Source organism: Ornithorhynchus anatinus, chromosome X5 (genome assembly GCF_004115215.2).
Source record: "Ornithorhynchus anatinus isolate Pmale09 chromosome X5, mOrnAna1.pri.v4, whole genome shotgun sequence".
NCBI lineage: Eukaryota > Metazoa > Chordata > Mammalia > Monotremata > Ornithorhynchidae > Ornithorhynchus > Ornithorhynchus anatinus.
Genome location: NC_041753.1, coordinates 22,407,830 through 22,428,112, shown reverse-complemented (window position 1 = coordinate 22,428,112; position 20,283 = coordinate 22,407,830). Strand labels below are relative to the sequence as shown.

Genomic DNA, 20,283 nt, shown 5'->3' with positions numbered 1-20,283 from the left:
TGTAGCCCAGCGCTTAGAACAGTGCTCGGCACATAGGAAGCGCTTAACAAATACCAACATTATTATTATTTCTCTCTGATCTCCCTTCCTCCTCTCTTGCCCCGCTCCAGTCTATTCTTCACTCTGCTGCCTGGCTCATCTTCCCGCAGAAACGATCTGGGCATGTCACTCCCCTTCTTAAACACCTCCAGTGGTTGCCTATCAACCTCCGCTCCAAACAAAAACTCCTCACTCTAGGCTTCGAGGCTCTACATCACCTTGCCCCCTCCTACCTCTCCTCCCTTCTCTGTTTCTACTGCCCACCCCGCACACTCCGCTCCTCTGCCGCCCACCTCCTCACCGTCCCCCGGTCTCGCCTATCCCGCCGTCGACCCCTGGGCCACGTCCTCCCGCGGTCCTGAAATGCCCTCCCTCCTCACCTCTGCCAAACTAATTCTCTTCCCCTCTTCAAAACCCTACTTAACACTCACCTCCTCCAAGAGGCCTTCCCAGACTGAGCTCCCCTTCTCCCTCTACTCCCTCTACAGCCCCCCCCCCCACCTCTCCGCAGCTTAACCCTCTTTTCCCCCCATTTCCCTCTGCTCCTCCCCCTCTCCCTTCCCATCCCCTCAGCACTGTACTCGTCTGCTCAACTGTATGTATTTTCATTACCCTATTTATTTTGTTAATGAAATGTACATCGCCTTGATTCTATTTAGTTGCCATTGTTTTTACGAGATGTTCTTCCCCTTGACTCTATTTATTGCCATTGTTCTCGTCTGTCTGTCTCCCCCGATTAGACTGTAAGCCCATCAAACGGCAGGGACCGTCTCTATCTGTTGCCGACTTGTTCATTCCAAGCACTTAGTACAGTGCTCTGCACATAGTAAGCGCTCAATAAATACTATTGAATGAATGAATGAATAAATTAATTAATTATGAATATGTGCATAAGTGCTGTGGGTTTGGGAGAGGGGGATGAAGAAAGAGAGCAAGTTGGCAACACACAAGGGAGTAGGGGAAGAGGAAAGGAGGGCTTAGTCAGGGAAGGCTTCTTGGAGTAGATGAGCCGTCAATAAGGCTCTGAAGGGGGTGAGAGTAATTGTCTGCTGGGATATAAGGAGGGAGGGTGTTCCAGGCCAGAGGCAGGATGTGGGTGGTGAGATGGATGAGATCATGGTACGGTGAGATGGATGAGATCAAGGTACAGTGAGAAGGTTAACATCAGAGGAGCAAAGTGGGCGGGCTGGGTCATAGTAGGAGAGTAGCTAGGTGAGGTAGGAGGGGACAAGGTGATTGAGTGCTTTTAAGCCAATAGTAAGGAGCTTCTGTTTCATGCGGAGGTAGATGGGCATCCACTGGAGGTTCTTGAGGAGTGGAAAAAATGGCTGGAACGTTTTTGTAGAAAAATGATTTGGACAGCAGAGTGAGGTGTGGACTGGAGTAGGGAGAGACAGGAGGCTGGGAGGTCAGCAAGGAGGCTGATACAGTAATCAAGGTAGGATAGGATAAGTGCTTGGATTAACGTGGTGGCTTTTGGGATGGAGAGGAAAGGGCGGATTTTAGCGATTTGAGGATTTAAGTGATTTGCCCAAGGTGACATAGCAGACAAGTGGATAGAGCCGGGATTTGACCCCAGGTCCTTCTGACTTCAGGAATTATACTTTATCCACTAGGTCATGCTGATTCTCAAATCTTTTATGGCCTTGCTTTGCATCCTCTGCTCTCCTGCACTGAGGACATAGCAGTCATTTAAACTCTCTAAGTCTGATTCCTCATCTGTAAAGTGGGAATAATGATGCCCATATCTCCCTATCTCACAGGGATGTTGTAAGGTTAAAATGAGATGACTGATATGAAAATGGTTTTTAAAAATAAAAGTGCTAGCTAAAAAAAAGATGTCATTATTAAATAGTAAATGAAAGAGGGAGCTAATAGATACTAAAATTGGGTATCATTTGATGAATACAGTTGTCCAGTTCAAAGATGACAGTATTGATGGGGAGAGCTCCATCAAGGCTCTCCTTTTTACTTAACTAATTCCTTCACCCACTACTTCCCAGTCTTTTGCATTATATTCTTCCCAAGATCACCTTCTCACTGCCCCTCATGTTCATCTCTGTCATCTCTGGCGGCATGCTGTGTTTTCCCCACTTCCAAATCCACCAGACTGCAGCTCTTCATCCTGAAAGCCCCACCTTTTTCAAGAGGCATTCCTTGATTAATTTTCTTCTCCCCAGTTATATCCTCCTAACTTCTACCTCAACACCTACACATTCCAAGACACCCTTAGCACTTTTGTACATGTATTTGATTCCCTGGAACCCTCACTAACCCTCCTCTGAGACATCGAGGAGACTCCTTTTGTTTCATTTGGGGTATTTGTCCTTGTCTTTTATATGTTTTATTGTTTCACTGCTCCTTATGAGTCTGTCTCCAGTCCCCCTTTTCCCCCTTACATTCCTAGATTGTGAATCCCTTGAGGACCAGGTACCGTGTCCAATTCCCACCTGTATATTATTTCCCAGTGCTTAGTACAGTGCTCTGCACACTGTAGATACTTAACCGATACTATTATCACTATATCAGCCTATGTACTCCACGGTTTAAGCATTTATTTATTCATTTACATATCCATCTTTCCATTCTCTTTTTCTTCTTATCTGTAATGAAATTATAAGATCCTCGAGGGCAAGTACTGTGTCTTTTACCTCTATTTTACTCTCCCAAGGGCTTAATATAGGGTTTAATAGGTGCCCAGTAAATACTATTAATTCATTAGAATAGTTTGAACAAGATTAGACCTAATATAGGCCTTGCTTTACTCTGTTCATGACTGGAAAAGAATATGACAAGGTCCCACCAATTGGGCTGTGGCCAGCCATAGCATCATGGACTAACCTGAGGAGATCTGAATAAATTTTATGTAAGGCTTTATGTAGAGCTTAATAGGTGCTCAGCAAATACTATTAATTGATTAGAATAGTCTGAACAAGATTGGACCTAATACAGGCCCTGCTTTACTCTGTTTATGACTGGGAAACAAAGCCCCACCAATTTAGATGTGACCTGCCTTTGCATCATGGAGTAACCCGAGGAGATTTGAATAAACATCTCAGGACAGCCAGAGCCCAGAGTTTACAGAGCCCAGATCTATATATGGTGCTTTTGTAAAAGCTAACCAAGGACAAGAAAACTGGGGGAGGTGACAATTAAGAAAAAATCAAAAAAGTCTCAGTGGGCAGAAGCTAAGCCTGCAATCATACGAGCCACGGTTTCCATGCCTTTGGAGCTCTGGGCTCTGTAGGGTAGGGTCCCTCCCCACCCCCCATCCTCATCTGGGAGAAACCCCATCCTCCAGGAATGGGATGGATAGAAGCCCCTGTAACAACTGTTAGGCTATTGGATAGGTTATGGCTTTTGGACTAGAGATGGTGCTGCCAGACCCCTGAGCAGCCCGAGGATTAATCCCCTCAGATGAGATGGTCTGCATTTCAGTGAGTTCATACCAGAAAATGCATATTTTTACTACAAATGACAATTTTATCATCCTCTACAATTATATAGTTGAAAAACAAAGGGACAATAATAAACCTAGTACCCACAGGCTGCAAAATGATAAATCCATTTTGGGAATTAGAAAAAAGAGGAAGGGACAGATTAGTGTCTAAATATGTTTGCAACCAGAATGGGATTTTGTCAGGACAATGCTATGAGTCAGTAAAGGAGCCAGAACATTTTTTCCCTATTTTTATTCATATTTATTCAATATTATTGATTTGTAAAATCACACTCTTTTCAATCATTCTTCTCCAGACATACAACATTGAAAATATTTGTTAAGAACTGAAGTGGGCCTCTGTCTGAGGAGCCATTTCAGTGGTGGTCTATGTCATGAACTCATTGTTCTTGATCTGACTTACTCCATTCCTTAGATATTGCTCAATTTCCTAGTCCCTCTCTTCACAACACTTGGACTTATCCCCAACTTGGAATCACCATTCAGCATTCTCTGACTCCCTCCTTCTCCCTGCTAAAAAAATCAAGCCCAGGCAGAGAGGTCACCCAGGGCTCCTTTCCAAATTCACCAATCCTGGAGTTATGACCTTCCGGTACTTAGTTCTTCTGAAAGAACACTGCTGTGGTGGCCAACCCAAACCGCTTATCCCCCCTGCCCCCACCCAACACAAATCCAAACCACTTACCCCTCCACCACACACACACACACACACACACACACACACCTTAGTCCACAAACTCACAAATGGAGAAAAAAGTGGAAGACAAAAGACAGAAATGATGAGTTGAGGAAAGGCAGATGAAATGGTAAAGAGAGAGACAGAAAATATCAGAAAGGTAGAAGGAGAGGAAGAATGTTGGGAAAGGGAAAAGAGAGGAAAAGGAAAAGGTCTGGAGAAGATCAAAGAATTGACCGTAGGATTCCAGTGCAGCTATATGTGCATGCACACAGACACACAGACACACAGGTATCTAAATGCAATAATTGTTTGTATTCAAAAATAACTCTATGGGCTGTGAGATACTATTCATGTGAGTGGGTGCGCCTGGAAAAGCAATGATCGAGTTCACACTGTAGGCATGAAAATATCGTCCTTTGCTGTCTTGATGCATTTGTCACTTGAAATATCCTTCACTGTATTAGAATCAGCCTCTTGATATTCTGATGACTCTGAAGATTCTTCTTAAAGCAAGCAACTTCTCTCCTATTTGCCTTCCAATTGCTGATGTGGTCTCCCAACAATCTGTTTCTATAATGCATCGTTGGAGACAGTGCTTTGTCTTTAGGATGTTGTTCTATCCTTTCTGTTTGTGTGTACCTCTTTTCAGCTCACCATACAGTAACTGCTTGTGTTTCCTGCTACAACATTGTTGTATTGTACTCTCCCAAGTGCTTACTATAGTGCTCTGCACACAGTAAGCACTCAATAAATGCCATTGATTGATCAATTGATTGATCATTCATTCTCCAAACATGATCTTTGTCACAGTGCATTTCAGAACCTCATTGTTGGTGAACTCGTCTTGCCATTTGATGCTTTCAGTAGTGACAATGATGAAGTTATTTGAGATGTGACTATGCCTGCTGTAATATGTTCAGGTCTCACAGCCGTATAGAAGGTCAGGTATTATACTTGCCCTGTAAACCTCTGGTTTAGCTTAAGTCTTGATGTCATCTTGGTAGTAGTCTAATTTGCTATGAAGCTCAAATCTCCATTGTCACCATGAAAGCCGGGAAACTTCCCAATCAACTTTAAAATAAAACAAAAAAAAACCAGTCATCCAGGAGTAGCTGTATGCTGATGACCTCTCTGGAAGTGCATAAACAAGAAGACACAAAGATGATTATGAATTACTCTGCAGAGTGAGTACAGTGCAATGGATTTACAATAATAATAATAATGTTAATAATTGTGGTGCTTGGTAAGGGCTTACTATTTGTTAACCATTGTATTAAGCACTGGGATAGATATGAGATAATCAAGTTGGACAGAGTCCCTTCCCCACATGGGGCTCAGTCTAAGTAGGAGGAGAACAGGTATTGAGTCTCCATTTTACAGAAGAGGAAACTGAGGGGCAGAGAAGTTGAGTGACTTGCCCAAGGTCACACAGAAGGCAAATGGCAGAGCTGAGATTAGAACCCAGGTCTTCCAACTTCCAATCCCATGCTCTTTCCACTAAGCCTGAAGATGATTAAGGTTATGTACCAGCCTGCACCTAGGAAACACTACATACGACCAAATGATTCTAGTATTCATAGCTATGCATCCCTTGCAGTGGCAATTAGCCCGGTACATTAAAACATAGAAATACACAGAGACACATGCCCCCAAATCCCACTGATCCTAAAATGCTCACAGCTTTTCAAATATTAGATCTTGGAACTTCCCTCATATTGGATTCAGTAGCCTACAAAGAAAGGCATGGGATTTTAAGTCTGAAATAATGGCCATGTAACTAGATTTTTTAAAATAGTATTTGTTAAGTGCTTACTCTGTGTCAAGCACTGTTCTAAGTGCTGCAGTAGATACAGGTTAATCAGATCATACACAGTCCCTGTGCCAAATGGGACTCATGGTTGATTCTTACTGCTAAACTGCAAAGTTCCTCTGACAATTACTTTGCAAAGACAGGAATGTGGAATAGACTGGAGAATCCATTGGGAAAGTACCCGAGAGCTGAAGGTTACTGATTCTAAAGCTTTAACACTGCCACATGATCAGGATGCTATCCTCAAATGCACCTTTAATTATGTGAAGTTGGAATGCCCTGTCCCACAGAGAGTTTGGCTATGAACACATTCCTTCAGGTTGTTTCCCAGAGTTTGGTGAAAGTGACTCATGACACTGAGGTTAAAGGGGAAGGAGGCATGGTCTGTTTTATATTCCCCCAAATCTTGATTGAGTCAGTATGGGCCTCATCAACCTCTGCTAATCCATACAAAGGACAGTAAGCAGAGACAGGTTAGACACCATCCCTGTCTCACACTAGGCTCACAGTCTAAATGGGAGGGAGAACAGGGGTTGAATTCCCATTTTCAGATGAGAAAACTGAGGCCCAGAGAAGTGAAGTGACTTGCCCGAGGTCACATGGAGGCTGGGTCCAAATCTCTTTATCCTCCTGTTCACTCAAGCACAATCCTTCTTACATTCTCCTCATTCTCCCCTAAGAGTCTGTTCCTACAGAAGAACCCAACATGATGCCGAAGATTTCGGAATACTTTTGCGTAGAGCTTCAGATCAATGAATGCAAGTTCCCGTGGTGTGATGATGAGAATTGCTTCTTATTAAGATCTCTAGGAGTACAAAAAAGTGAATCCTCCTGCTTAAAAGTGGCCACAGTAAAACTTGGGACTCTGATTTGATGTTCATTTTCTGGGGTTTTCCTGAAGCTTAAGCAACAGAGTACACAGACTGTGATCACTATAATGACAAAGAAACTGAAAATTAGCCCAATTATCAGTGCATCCATGTTCTTCTGATCAAGAATTCTCTTGTTCCCAAGTATTGGTGGTCGGGCTAGATATTGTAGTTCAGATGGTCAAAGTAGATGTTGCGTCTTTCCCTTTGATCCCTGGTAAGAGATGTCTGTAGAACTGTCTGGATAGTTTATTTTTTGAGAACCCAGCAGAGCTTCCCAGAATCCAAGGACAGCTTCTTATGATAAGAGCTTCTGAAAGAAGGAAGCAATGAAAACCATGATGAGCTCCAAGTTTCAAGGACAAAGTTAATCATCATAATAATGGTATTTGTTAAGTATTTATTCTGTTCCAAGCACTGGTAGATACACGATAACCAGGTCAGACATCGTCTCTGTCTCACACTGGGCTCACAGTCTAAGGGAGAGGGAGAATGGGTGTTGAATACCCATTTTCAGATGAAGAAACGGAGGCACAGAGAAGTGAGGTGACTTGCCCAGGATCACACAGCAGGTAAGTGACAGAGCTGGGATTAGAACTCAAGGTCCTCTGACTCCCAGACTGTATTCTTTTCACTTAGGCCATGTTGCTTACTTTTTAAGGACCAAGTTTCAAAGACTGTTTCAGGGATGAAATTCGGTTTGAGGGTTGATATTAAAGTTCTCAAGTCCCCTCAGACAACTTCAGAGTTTTCAGAAGAGAGAAATACTCCTCATGGGCACTCTCTGAGGACTTAATTGCATGACAACTTAAAAAATTTGATGTCCAGTATACTGTAGTATCACCTGCATTATTTTCCATCCAATCTGTTTTTAGTTGTATTCAGATAATACAGTAACTGAGCAACCTTTACGAAACATTGCCATCTTTATAAATATTACAAACCACAAAGAAATTTAGCAACAAATTATTTTTATTGATTGAACTACTATACACCAAGCAAATATTTTGATATCTGAGTTAGATTTAAGTATGTAATAGAAGTTTTTTATGGTTTTCTGATCACCTGTTAGTTTAATGACGAATTAATTCATTTTAAACTTGCTAATTAAATTCATTTATTCAATTGTATTTATTAAGTGCTTACTGTGTGCAGAGCACTGTACTAAGTGCTTGGGAAAGTATGATACAAAAATAAAGTGACAATCCCTGCCCACAATAAGTTCATAGCTCAGTTGGAGCCTCTCACTGTATTTATGAGTTACAGACTTGCAATTCATGTTGTAGAGAATTGGCTATCTCTCAAGGTTTGTTTAACAGCTTTAAAAAACTATGATTCTGACAATGTTTTAATTAGCTTCTCTCACTCTCTGGATCCAGTTTAAATCCTTCTTACTGCTCTCATGTGAGCCAGCCAAGTGCTGAAGGCTTTGTCATCCAGGGATTGCGCTGGATGACATTTTTAAAGCGGCATTTGTTAAGCTCTTACTTCGTGGCAGCCATTGGACTAAGCGCTGGGGTATTTACACAGTTCATGTCCCACATGAGGTTCCCGGGCTTAAGCCCCATTTTACAGATGAGATAACTGAGGCACAGAGAAGTGAAGTGACTTGCCCAAAGACACACACAGACAAGTGGTGGAGTCGGCATTAGAACTCAGGTCCTCTGACAGTCAAGCCCCTAATGCTCTTTCCACTAGGCCATGCTGCTTCTCACTCATATTTTCCATGACTGGAACAACATGTGCCTGTAAGCTTACTATTTCCCTGCACATTTACCTAAGTTCATTCGCTCTTCCTTTTTCTCCTCATCGGTGCACAGTTCAACTGGCCCTTCATGGGTCATTCTTTGGACTTTTGGCAAGTCTGGAATGATTTATTTCTGTTCTCTGCCAGAAACCCCAAGGAATGATCCAGGAAGGACCAGCTCAGCTAAGTTGGCTGCCACTGCTTCTGACAGCACTTACACTTAGGTGACAGTGGTAGCCGATCAATCAATCGTATTTATTGACATCTACTATGTGCAGAGCAATCAATCAATCTTTGGTTTTACTGAGTGCTTACTATGTGCAGAGCACTGTATGAAGTGCTTGGGAGAGTATAATACAACCGAGTTGGCGGACTCATTCCCTGCCCACAGTGAGCTTGCAGTTTAGAAGGGGAAAGAGATATTAATTTAAATGAATAATTTATAATATCTATTTCCCATTACCCCTTCCTTCCTTCCCTTTCTCTCCACCCTTTTGACCTTTATAAAAATAATAACAGTAGGATTTATTAAGTCCTTACTATGGGCTAGACACTATGCTAAATGCTGGGGTAGAGTCAAGATAGTTAGGTTAGACACAGTCCCTGTCCCACTCACATGAGGCTCTCAGTCTAAGAAGGAGGGAGAACAGATATTTAATCTCCATTTTACAGATGAGGAAACTGAGGCACAAGGAAGTTAAGTGAATCGTGCAAGGTCACACAGCAGGTAAGCAGCCAGGCTGGAATTAGAACCAGGCTGGAATTAGAACCCAGGTCCTTTGATTCCCAAGCCCATGCTTTTTTTTTCCCACTAGGCCACACTGTCTCCCCTTCCCTTCACGAGTAACATCATCAACCATATTTATTGACTGAATGTCTACTGGGAGCAGAGCGATATTCTAGGTACTTGAGAATATACAATAAAAGTAAAAGACATGACCGCTGTCATTGAGGAGCTTTTAATCTAATGGGGAAGACAGACACACCCAATTTGCCAGACATAGAATAGGTAAAAAAATAAGACTGTAGAGACGCTGGTTGTCTCATCCTTTTTTTTGGCCCTTGGAGATCCCTCCTCCTTCCTTCTTTGGTGACTGAAAACCTGGTCACCTTAAATTACTAGACACAAGCTGCGCTATAGCTGCCAGCAGCAAAGGAAACCTCTCAAAAGCATTTAGTAATAATAATATTGATAATGGCATTTGTTAAGTGCTTACTATGTGTCAAGCACTGTTCTAAACACTGAGTAGATGAAAGCTAATCAGTTTGGACACAGTCCCTGTCCCACACAGGGATTAGAACACTGCGTATAGCATTTTACATGACATGACATGCCCTCTGAAATGGGGTTGTGGCCAGATAGGAGCTTGCAAAAAGTACTGGGTTGTAGTGACACTACACCCAAGTTCCAGGTGGCTGAGGGAGACCGCCCCCCTTTTCGTCTCATTCTTCCTCTTCCCTTCTCTCTCTCCCCTCCCACCTCCCCTCCAATACACACACAGCACGAAGCAAGCCAAGCAGCAGCACTCGCAACTGAAGCAATACATTTGAACAGTTACCTTAAAGACCTCTTCTTGAAGGAAAGCCCATTTATACAGATAGTTCAATCACAGTGAATGGTTTAGGGTCAGAGATACTTAGAAACTTCTTGCAATACGGGATAAGTTGGAACTGAAAAAAAATCTCAGGATTGTGTTTCTTTTGTCGCTCAGTTTCAATCCCTGGAAAGCTACCCCGAAACAACTAGCAAAAACTTTGCAATGCCAGGAATGTAAATTGGTCTGACCTCCTGGGGCTTCAGGTCAACCCAGACTGGCAGCCTGCCTCATTAAGCAGCTCAGAGCTGAGCCCTGTTGATCTCCGGACTTGCAATTTAGCATCCTCAGAAGCATCTGGACCCCTCGCATCATCTCAGGCAGCCCACCTGGCTCCCTCGGGAAGATCGATGAAACCATCTCAAAGGCTATCATCTCATGAGACCGTTTTGTGGGGATGAGGACAAAAAACGTTGCCTCTAAGTCTTTATTCCCTGGGAATTAGACATGGCTGGAAAGTGGGCAAGGCTATATTCAGACTCACACATGAATTTTCAGTGGGTAGGGACAGCGTCTTTGTCAAAAGCTTCTCCTCCACAAGACACTTCTCCCAAACCCCCAGCTTCCCCACAGTAATCCAACATGGTGCCCATGACTTGTGAGTAGCTTGGGGGAGGATCTAGCATAACAGAACAGAAGTCACGGGGGACAGAGGATGAATGATGATTGCCATAAACATGATCATGAGTTGAATAAAGAGAAGAGGCATGTTGAGAGATGGCCACGGAAAAATGAGGGATCCTGTCTTGATGCTGATTTTCGGTGGTCTTGTTGCAGCCTGAACAACAGAGCAGAAAAACGGTGAGAACGCCAACAGCAATCAAACTGCAGGCTAAGCCAATTGCTAGGGCACTCATGCTCTCTCTTCTGAATCAAAATCCCGTTCATTTCCAAAGCACTGGAAAAATGGGGAAGATATTCTGACCTGGCTCTGCAGTTCAGGCTGTCAAAGGGAGTGTCGACTTCATTCCATTGTCCTTTAGTTGTGCTCTCTCCCTGGTTAGTGATATGCCTGCTTCTGAGCCCCTTAGCTCACTGCAGATGTTTCTGTAGTGCTAAGAATCCAGAAGAGTTTCCCAGAATCCAGGAACTGCCTGTTTTGGCAAGAGTTAGAAAAAGGAAACAGCCCAAACAATTTCCCTAGGCCAAGCATGCTGTAGTTCACAGGATTCCTCAAAAGATTTCAAATTAGTCTGTAGGGACAGGAACGCCTTAGGCATAATATTTGGAATCTTAATTAACTTTTATGGCCGATTTCCCCTCGCATCGGAATGGTTTTCTTGGAACAAGTGGTCTCTTGGATGGAAATTGAACTTTTATTTACCCAAGTGAAAGTGGTAAGAAAAAGTGGTAAGAAAAGAAAAATTACCCTACTGGAATGGAGCAATAACTGCAACTGACCTAGGAGACTATCAAGTCTTCTGCGCTTTTTTTTTCTCTTTTAAATGGTACTTGTTCGACTCTTACTATGTGCCAGGCATTGTTCTAGGTGCTGGGGGAGATACAAGCTAATCAGGATCAGGGAATTTGGAAAAGGTCGGGGAGAAAGTTGATCACTAGAGATGGAGGCAGGGTTGAGAGATGTTACTTTTAAAATAGGGGAGACAAGCATGCTAGAAGATTGATAGGAAGGAATCAGGGGAGAAGGAAAGGTTGAAATTATCACAGAGAGAGGAGAGAAGGGTGAGAATAAATTTTTTTATGAGGTGAGATCAGATGGAGTGTGAGGTACAGGAGTAGGCTTACAGAAGCAGAACTTCCTGGGAATCAGAGGAAAAGGGGAGGGGAAGGGGAGGATACCCTCAAGGAAGAAAAGGGGATTTTCAGGGAAGTCCTTAATTAAATAACTAGTATGACCATCAAGTATTTGGGAGAAAGGAGGTAGGAGCATTGGAGGCTGGTGAATCTCTGTGTTTTCCTGTTTATCTTTCTCTTCCTTTGTCAACCACTCATTCACCCTTAACTTTCCACATTTATGTGCTGCAAGGGAAGAGCTTATGAGGGAGTAGACTTGTGGAGATTCTCCAGGGTTGAATGTTGTTCTAAGAGAATGCTGTTCTCCTTACCATTGGCTTTAAAGCACTCAGTCACCTTACCACCCCTCCTACGACCCAGTCGGCACAGTTCTCTCCTCTAATGCTAACCTACTCGCTGTAACTCGATCTCATTTATCTCATCCCCGACATCATCCATGTCCTCCTCTGGCCTGGAACGCCCTCCCTCTTTGTATCTGACAAACGATCACTCTCCCCACCTTTAAAGCCTTATTAGAAGCTCATCTCCTCCAAGAGGCCTTCCCCAACTAAGCCCTCATTTCCTTTTCTCCTACTCCCTTCTGTGTCACTTTTGTACTTAGATTTGTTCCCTTCATTCACACCTCCCTCAGTCCCACAACACTTATGTACGTATCTGTAATTTATTTATTTAGATTAATATTTGTCTCCCCCTCTAGACTGTAAGTTTGTTTTGGTCAGGGAGTGTGTCTACCGACTCTGTTTTATTGTATTTTTCCAAGACCTTAGTATAGTTCTCTGAACACAGTAAGCACTTAATACAGTTGATTGAGAGTTTCTTCATCACTCTGGGCCCTGCTCCCATGCAGCCAGAGACAGTCACATTGTCATACATGAAAGCATCTTGGCTTAGTGGAAAAAGCACGAGCCTTTTATGAGGTGAGAGGTTGAGAGCCATGCGATTGGGAAAGTAGGGTACAGAGAAGCTCGTTGCTGTGGCTCTGGATGGGCACAAGGAGGGATCGGAGATGATCCTACAGGTTCAAATTCCAGCGGTTAGGACTCCCGAGGAGCGATGCTCCTGCCCCTGAGCGGGACAAGGGACACTTTAGAAACTCTGGCATCCAAAGGAATCAGAGAGGGTGAGACTGGAATCTGGGATGCCCCAAGAGTTGAGGGGAAAGGACCAGCTCGTTCTGGTGTCTGCTAATTCTGTATTATTGGATTCTCCCAAGTGCTTAGTACAGTGTTCTAACTGCAGTAAGCACTCAATAAATACCATTGATTGACTAGGGAATGCAAGCCCTGGGATGTCTACAGGGAAATACAGAAGGTCCAGGGAGGATGGGGGTGGAGGAAGGTATTAGATCTAGAGAAAGGCGGTTTGAGCCACATTATTTTTATTGTTACCAAATTAAAGAAATCATTACAAATTGTTGACGTCTCAGATCTTGATGTTGGCCTCCGGCAGGGCTGAAAGAGAAGCTGTGGGTCCGGAGCAGACATGTGGATCTGGGAATCCATGGCCGTGGGCACAAAAAGGAGTACTTTCTCCCAGAGCTCCCTATAGCCAGTCCTGGAAGGGGGGCTGGTAGGCTTGTCCCCAGTAACTCCCTCGCCTTCAAGGAGTCACCTGGCCCTCAGATAAGGAGTGGGGTAAATGATAGGGGTGTAGATTCTTGGGTGCAGTAGGTAGAAGGCCCTCAAGACACCCTTTCAGGAAGGGCAGAACTGGAGGGATTTTAGGACCTAGTAGAGGTAACAGGGGGTCCTGGTGCTCCTAAAACGACTTAGGCTGGGGGGCCGGGGGGGTGGGTGGTGGTAAGCTCATTGTGGACAGGGAATGTGTCTATTATATTGTTATTATTCCCAGATTTCCTGCACTATTCATAAACACTGCTGCCAAGATGTGAAGCACCATCTTCTTGGGGCCTTTGACCCAGCCCTCAGAGAATAGCATAAACCAAGAAGTTGGACTGATTTTCAGGAAGTCTGTCAGAATTCCTTCCTGTGACAGTGAGAGAATGCCAAACTGGGTCTTCGCTGCCCTTTAGGCTAGCCTGACTGACTTGTTTCTCTTACTTTTGATACCTTGCACAGATGTGATGTTATTTAAAATGTGTCCCACTCTTTCCTCCTGCCTATTATTGTTTGTTTTTCAACCTCCTCTTGTAACTGTTACAATTCCTCCAGGATTTCATTATTCATGGATGCTATAACATTGTCCTACTACTAACCTTCACAATCTATTTTTTTGGGGGGGAGGGGGTTTCTTGGGGGCTTTTTTAGTGGTATTTGTTAAGCATTTACTATGTGGCCTAGTGGAAGCAGCATGGCCTTGTGAAAAGAGTCCATGCCTGGGAATCAGAGGACCTGGGCTCTAATCCCAGCTCCACCACATGCCTGCTGTGTGATCTTGGGCAAATCACTTAACTTCTCTGTGCCTCAGTCTCCTCACCTGCAAAACGGGGATTCAACACCCGTTCCTCCTCTTACTTAGACTGTGAGCCCGGTGTGGGACTTGATTATTTTCTATCTACCCCAGCTCTTAGTACAGTGCTTGGCACACAGTCAGCGCTTAATACTACGATTATTATTATTCGAACACTGTTCTAAGCGCTGGGGTTGATACAGGTTAATTAGGTTGGACACAGTCCCTGTCCTGCATGGGGCTCGCAGTCTAAGTTGGAAGGAGAACAGGAAAACTGAGGCACAGAGAAGTTAAGTGACTTGCGCAAGATCATAGAGTAAGCAGTTGGCAAAGCTGGGGTTAGAACCCAGGTCCTCAGACTCCCAGGCTTGCGCTCTTTCCACTAGGCCACTCGCTGTGAGCCGGGGATGTGTCTGTTTATCATTGTATTTTACTCTCCCAAGCACTTAGTACATTGTTCTGCACACAGCCCACTAGATCATGCTGCTTCTCTAGGACAGAAGGCCACGCTACCTGCTCTTCCTTCCCCTCAGACAGGGACAGGGACTGTGTTCAACCTGATTATCTTGTATCTACCTCAGCACTTAGTATGGTACTTGGCACACCGAATGCCACTCTAAAGCAGCGTGGCTCAGTGGAAAGAGCGCGGGCTTAGGAGTCACAGGTCATGGGTTCTAATCCCGCTCCGCCACCTGTCAGCTATGTGACTTTGGACAAGTCACTTAACTTCTCGGTGCCTCAGTTACCTCATCTGTAAAATGGGGATTAAGACTGTGAGCCTCGTGTGGGACAACCTGATGACCCTGTAGCTACCCCAGCCCTTAGAACAGTGCTTGGCACATAGTAAGTGCTTAACAAATACCAACATTATTATTAAATACCGACATTATTAATAATGTACCTCCTTATCCAGGGGCAACAGGGTTCAGGATGGGCTAGTCAGGTGGACCACCATTTTTCACGTAAGAGGATGTGTCACCCAGGAGGAATTGGTGGCGGGGCACAACAGCCCTGGCTAAAGCGGCCCATTCTGAATCGTGCTGTTGGATCCATTTCTTCTTCTCAGTTGGTAGCAGCAGCAGTGGAAGATGGAACTCCCTGCTTCGTCTCTTCTCGCCATTTCCCACACTCCCCTCTCCACTCTACCCGTCTCACTTTATCAGCCTTCCCTTCTTTCCATTTCTCGCTGTTTCTTACCTCTGTGTCCTGCCCCTTCTTTCTTCCCTCACTCCCTTTTCTTCCCAGCTCCCTGAGGCCCCAACCCTGTCCCGCCTAATTCAATCAATCCATCCATCAATCAGATTTAGTGAGTGCTTACCGTGTGCATAACACTGTACTAAGCACTTGGGAGAGTACACTATAACAGAGTTAGTAGACAGGTTCCCTGCCCACAGGGAGCTTCCGGTCTAAAGATGTCAATCCAATTCTAGTCTAATTTGAAAGCCGTTAATCATTTAAATCTTGGATGGGAATTCGGGGATGGTGGTTTATTTTTCTGATTCTGGAACAATTTACTGTGTAACTTGGGACAGATGTGTGAATCCCTGTACCTTTCAGACGGGTTGGAGAATTTGAACTTTTCTCGGTGTTGGGAAGTTTTGTTTATACCCCTCTCGAGTGTAACTCAGAGGCACCTTAGAGATGCAAACTGACCTGACCTAAAGTGTGGCCTTCTGGCTCCAGAGAGCTTTATAGAAATGAGCAGTAAGCGAGCACAATCTCTAGAGTCAAGGCTCAGCACCCTTTACCTAAGTGCGTGTCTCCAAACCTGCTTACCCTGTGGAACTGGCACTGTACCAAGTGGGACTATAGGTAAATAATAATAATAATTATGATACTTTTTAAGCACTTACTAGGTGCCAAGCACTATTCTAAGCCCTTGGGTAGATACAAGTTAATCAAGTTGGACATAGTTCCTGTCACACATAGGGCTCACAGTCTCAATCCCCATTTTACAGATGAGATAACTGAGGCACAAAGAAGTGAAGTGATTTGCCCAAGGTCACACAGCAGACACATGGTGGAGCTGGGATCAGAACCCATGATCTTCTAACTCCCAGGCCCATCTTCTTTCCACTACGCCACGCTGACCCAGAACCACCAGGATCCTGGATTATCTCCCTGGGGGAGACACAAATGGGACTCTCCCCTCTTTCCCCCTTGCCCTCCACCCCCCAACATCTCCCCTTCCCAAAGCATGCAAGATGAAAGACTCAGTTCCCCAGTTCTAATTCTTTAATCGCCCTGGATCTCTTGGAGCTGTACACCGGTCCCCTGCTGCTGGCTTTAAGCTTCAGTTCTGATTCTGGGTTTTGGCTCTTTTCTCTCTAAAAGCTTTCTCTGGGCTTTCTTCCAAATAATTTGGCATTTACTTTAGTTTCTGCTGGGTTTCTATTGCTAGAATCCTTGAACTCTCTGGTATCCTAATTATTGCCAGCAGTAGGCTAATTTACCTTTCCCCAGATTAGCATGTTTTAGCATCATTAGTTCTGCTATCAGGGAATTCAAGCAAGGAGAAGAGAAACGTTGTTAGCAGTGACCTGAAATAAAGGTCCAGAGGTTGCAGCCTGCCTTCATTTCTAGACATTAACAAGGCAAATATCCTAGGGGCAAACCCTTTGGGATTTGTTATGCCTGCCATTCCTAAAGGTCACTGTAGCTCAGGAATGACCCAAAACTTGCAAGTCCTCATTCTTTTTTTGTTTTGTTTATATGGTATTTTTAAGCACTTACTACGTGCCAGGCACTGTTCTAAGTGCTGAGGTAGATACAAAGAAATCAGGTTGGACTCAGTCCATATCCCATATGGGGCTCACAGTCTTAAACCCCAGTTTCCAGATAAAGTAACTGAGGCACAGTGATGGTCACACGGCAGAAAAGTAGCGAGGTCAGGGTTAGAACCCAGGTCCTTCTGACTCCCAGGTGCTATCCACCAGGCCATGCTGCTCATTTGCTGGTATTTACCTCACTGGAACAGAATCAGAACCTCACGGAGTTGAAGATTGGAGCTTCGGTCCATTGTACTTAGCCCTGGGTCAGAGTCCAGGACACGGTGGGGAGACGATTTATTTTTTCATTAGCATTTTCTCCTATCCTTGACTCCCTGCAATCTGGCTTCTACCTCCTCCATTCCACAGAAGCGGCCCTCTCCAAGGTCACCAAAGACCTCCTTCTTGCCAAATCCAATGGCCTTTACTTCATCTGAATCCTCTCAGCAGCTTTTAACTCTGTGGACCACCCCTTCCTCCTGGAAACACTATCTAACCTTGGCTTCAGCGATACTGTCCTCTCCTGGTTCTCCTCCTATCTCTCTGGCTGCTCCTTCTCAGTCTCTTTAGTCGAGTCCTCCTCTGCCTCCCACCCCCTAACTGTGGGGATCCCTCAAGGCCCAGTTCTGGGTCCCCCTCTATTCTCATTCATTCATTCCGTCGTATTTATTGAGTGCTTACTGTGTGCAGAACACTGCTAAATTCTTGGGAGAGTACAATACAATAGATACGTTTCTTGCCCATAACAAGCTCCATCTACACCCACTCCCTTGGAAAACCCATTTGCTCCCACAGCTTCAACTACCATCAGAGAAGCAGCGTGGCTAAGTGGAAAAAGCACGGGCTTGGAAGTCAGAGGTCGTGCGTTCTAATCCCGGCTCCGCCAATTGTCAGCTGTGTGACTTTGGGCAAGTCACAACTTCTCTGTGCCTCAATTACCTCATCTGTAAAATGGGCATTAAGACTGTGAGCCCCACGTGGGACAACCTGATTACCTTGTATCTACCCCAGCGCTTGGCACATAGTAAGTGCTTAACAAATACCATTATTATCATTATTGTTATTATGCAGATGACTACCAAATCTACCTTTCCAACCCTGACCTCTCTTCTTTTCTGTCCTTAGGCTGTTGAGGAAGAGATTCTGACTCCTTCTTGAGGAGTAGGAAAACCTGCCCGATTTTAACCCTCTGTACTTTGTCTATAACCTGATATCCCCAAAACTATAGGAATCTACCCTCTTTTGCTTTGCTTTGACACTGTGGAACCAACTAAAGAAACACAGAAAAGCCAGAGAACCCAAGAGAATTGCTCAGCATTTTCCAGTTCAGAGAGTTATGAAGACTGTAGTGTGCCTCTCTCTCCCAACACCCTTTCCACCCTCCCTCCTATCCTTCTTCAAAAGAACAAAAGGTTAAAAAAAAGGAACATTTTGTTCCTATGAGTCATGGTGATATTCAGCTTTTTCAGTCTCTCTGCATGGCAGACGCACCACCCTGCAAGGCAAAGCTGTTGGCTTTTCCCATTTTCTTTTTTTTCTACTTCCCTCCTTTCCGGAAGAACAGCGTTCAAACGGTCGGGCTGGTGAGATAAAGAAAATGGAGGATTTCCTGCCTTTCTCATAGAATTCTGAGAAATCACAAGTCCTTCTTGCTAGGGGAAGTCAGGTGACACCTTGGAGAACATCTGACAATTCGCTTCAGTTCACAAGGGTCTCATTTCCACCAGATAATGCGGGCGGGGCAATGGGTTTAGGGGAAGAAAAAGCTGCTAAGGGAGTATGGAGAATCCAAAGCCCTGGGAAAGAAAAAATAAACCCTACTCATTTCAAGCCAAAAGCTAGGTCAAAACACAGCCTGAGTGGGTGGGTGGGGCAGAGAACAGAACATTCATAGAGTCGGCACTGCGCTACGGCCATGTTATTGCAGAATACTCCCCCCTCTTGGGAACACGGAACCCTGCTAGGACTAGAGAGAAGAGTGCACCTGCCTAGGCTATGCAGAGACTGCTGGAGGTCAGAGAAAGTGTCGAGGGTCAGATGAACATAGCGAATACGCCCTTGCTACCTTCATTCAATCCTCCCTCGGCCCCACGGCACTTATGTACATATTCGGAATATATTTCTTGATACTAACCTCTGTTTCCCCCTCTAGACTGTAGGGACTGTGCCTACCAACTGGGTCATATTGTTGTATTTTACTGTCCCAAGTGCTTAGAACAGTGTTCTGCACTCAGCAAGCACTCAGTAAATTTAATTGTGATGGAACTTTTTAGATGGAAGGTGTTTTAGAAATCCCAATAAGTATCGAACATGATTCTTAGAATAGTTTGTATTCTTCTATCACTTTTCTGTCTAGGGCCGCTGAGTGTTTTCTAGACATTTGCCTCCTACGCCTCACTTAGGCAGGTAGGCAAGTATGCCAACAGGCCTGAGGCATGAACAGACTATCAGACAAGCCTAAGATCTATTTGGAATGATTTCTTTTACAGGCCTCAACCCTCCCCCATTTCCTCTGCTGCCAACCTTCCCCCACCTGAGAAAATATTGAAACTAAATTCTGAAATTAGGAAGAAAATCCTTTTGTTACGAATAATCTCTTCCAAACAACTAGCATCAAGCAACTGAAAGTCTGCCTTCTTCTCGACTGTAGTTTCCTAAACATCCAGCAGAGATACCTTAACGATGTGCACTGTGGCTTCAAGGTTCTCCATCAACTCTCTCTACCTCATCGACTCTCCTCACCCACTACTCTCTTCCTCGCACTCTTCACTCCTCCCCAGGCCCACCTCCTACCTGTATCCTGTTCTCGGCTCGACCCCTTCAACTCCTGGGTCACATTGTCCCTGGAGCCTGGAATTCCCTTTTGCCGATATCCACCGGACCTCAGCTCTCCCCACTTTCAATGCCCTCCTAAAATTCCACCTCCTCTAACAGACCTTCTCCAGCTAATTATCAGTACACCTTCAGCCTCCTCTTGCCCTTACGTATTTGTTTTTGCCCATCTTCAGCACTTGCGCATTGAAGCATATTCACTGTTTCTAAGTCTTTCTCTCCTGTTAGAATGTAAGCTCCTTATTAGTAGGGAATGTGTCTTACGTTTCTATTCTATTTTCCAAGAAGTTAGTACAGTGCACTGAATTCAGTAGGCATTC

General features: G+C 44.5%; 1 non-coding gene across 1 annotated transcript in view; it reads left to right on the top strand.

Annotated features, from left to right (window-relative positions):
• Positions 1 to 7,383: 7,383 nt before the first annotated feature.
• LOC100075873 overlaps positions 7,384 to 20,283 on the top strand; it is a 30,897-nt gene continuing 17,997 nt past the window's right edge. Inside the window, exon 1 of the transcript XR_005659658.1 lies at positions 7,384 to 7,429. This is a non-coding gene — a transcript (uncharacterized LOC100075873). The remainder of the gene's footprint in view (positions 7,430 to 20,283) is intronic.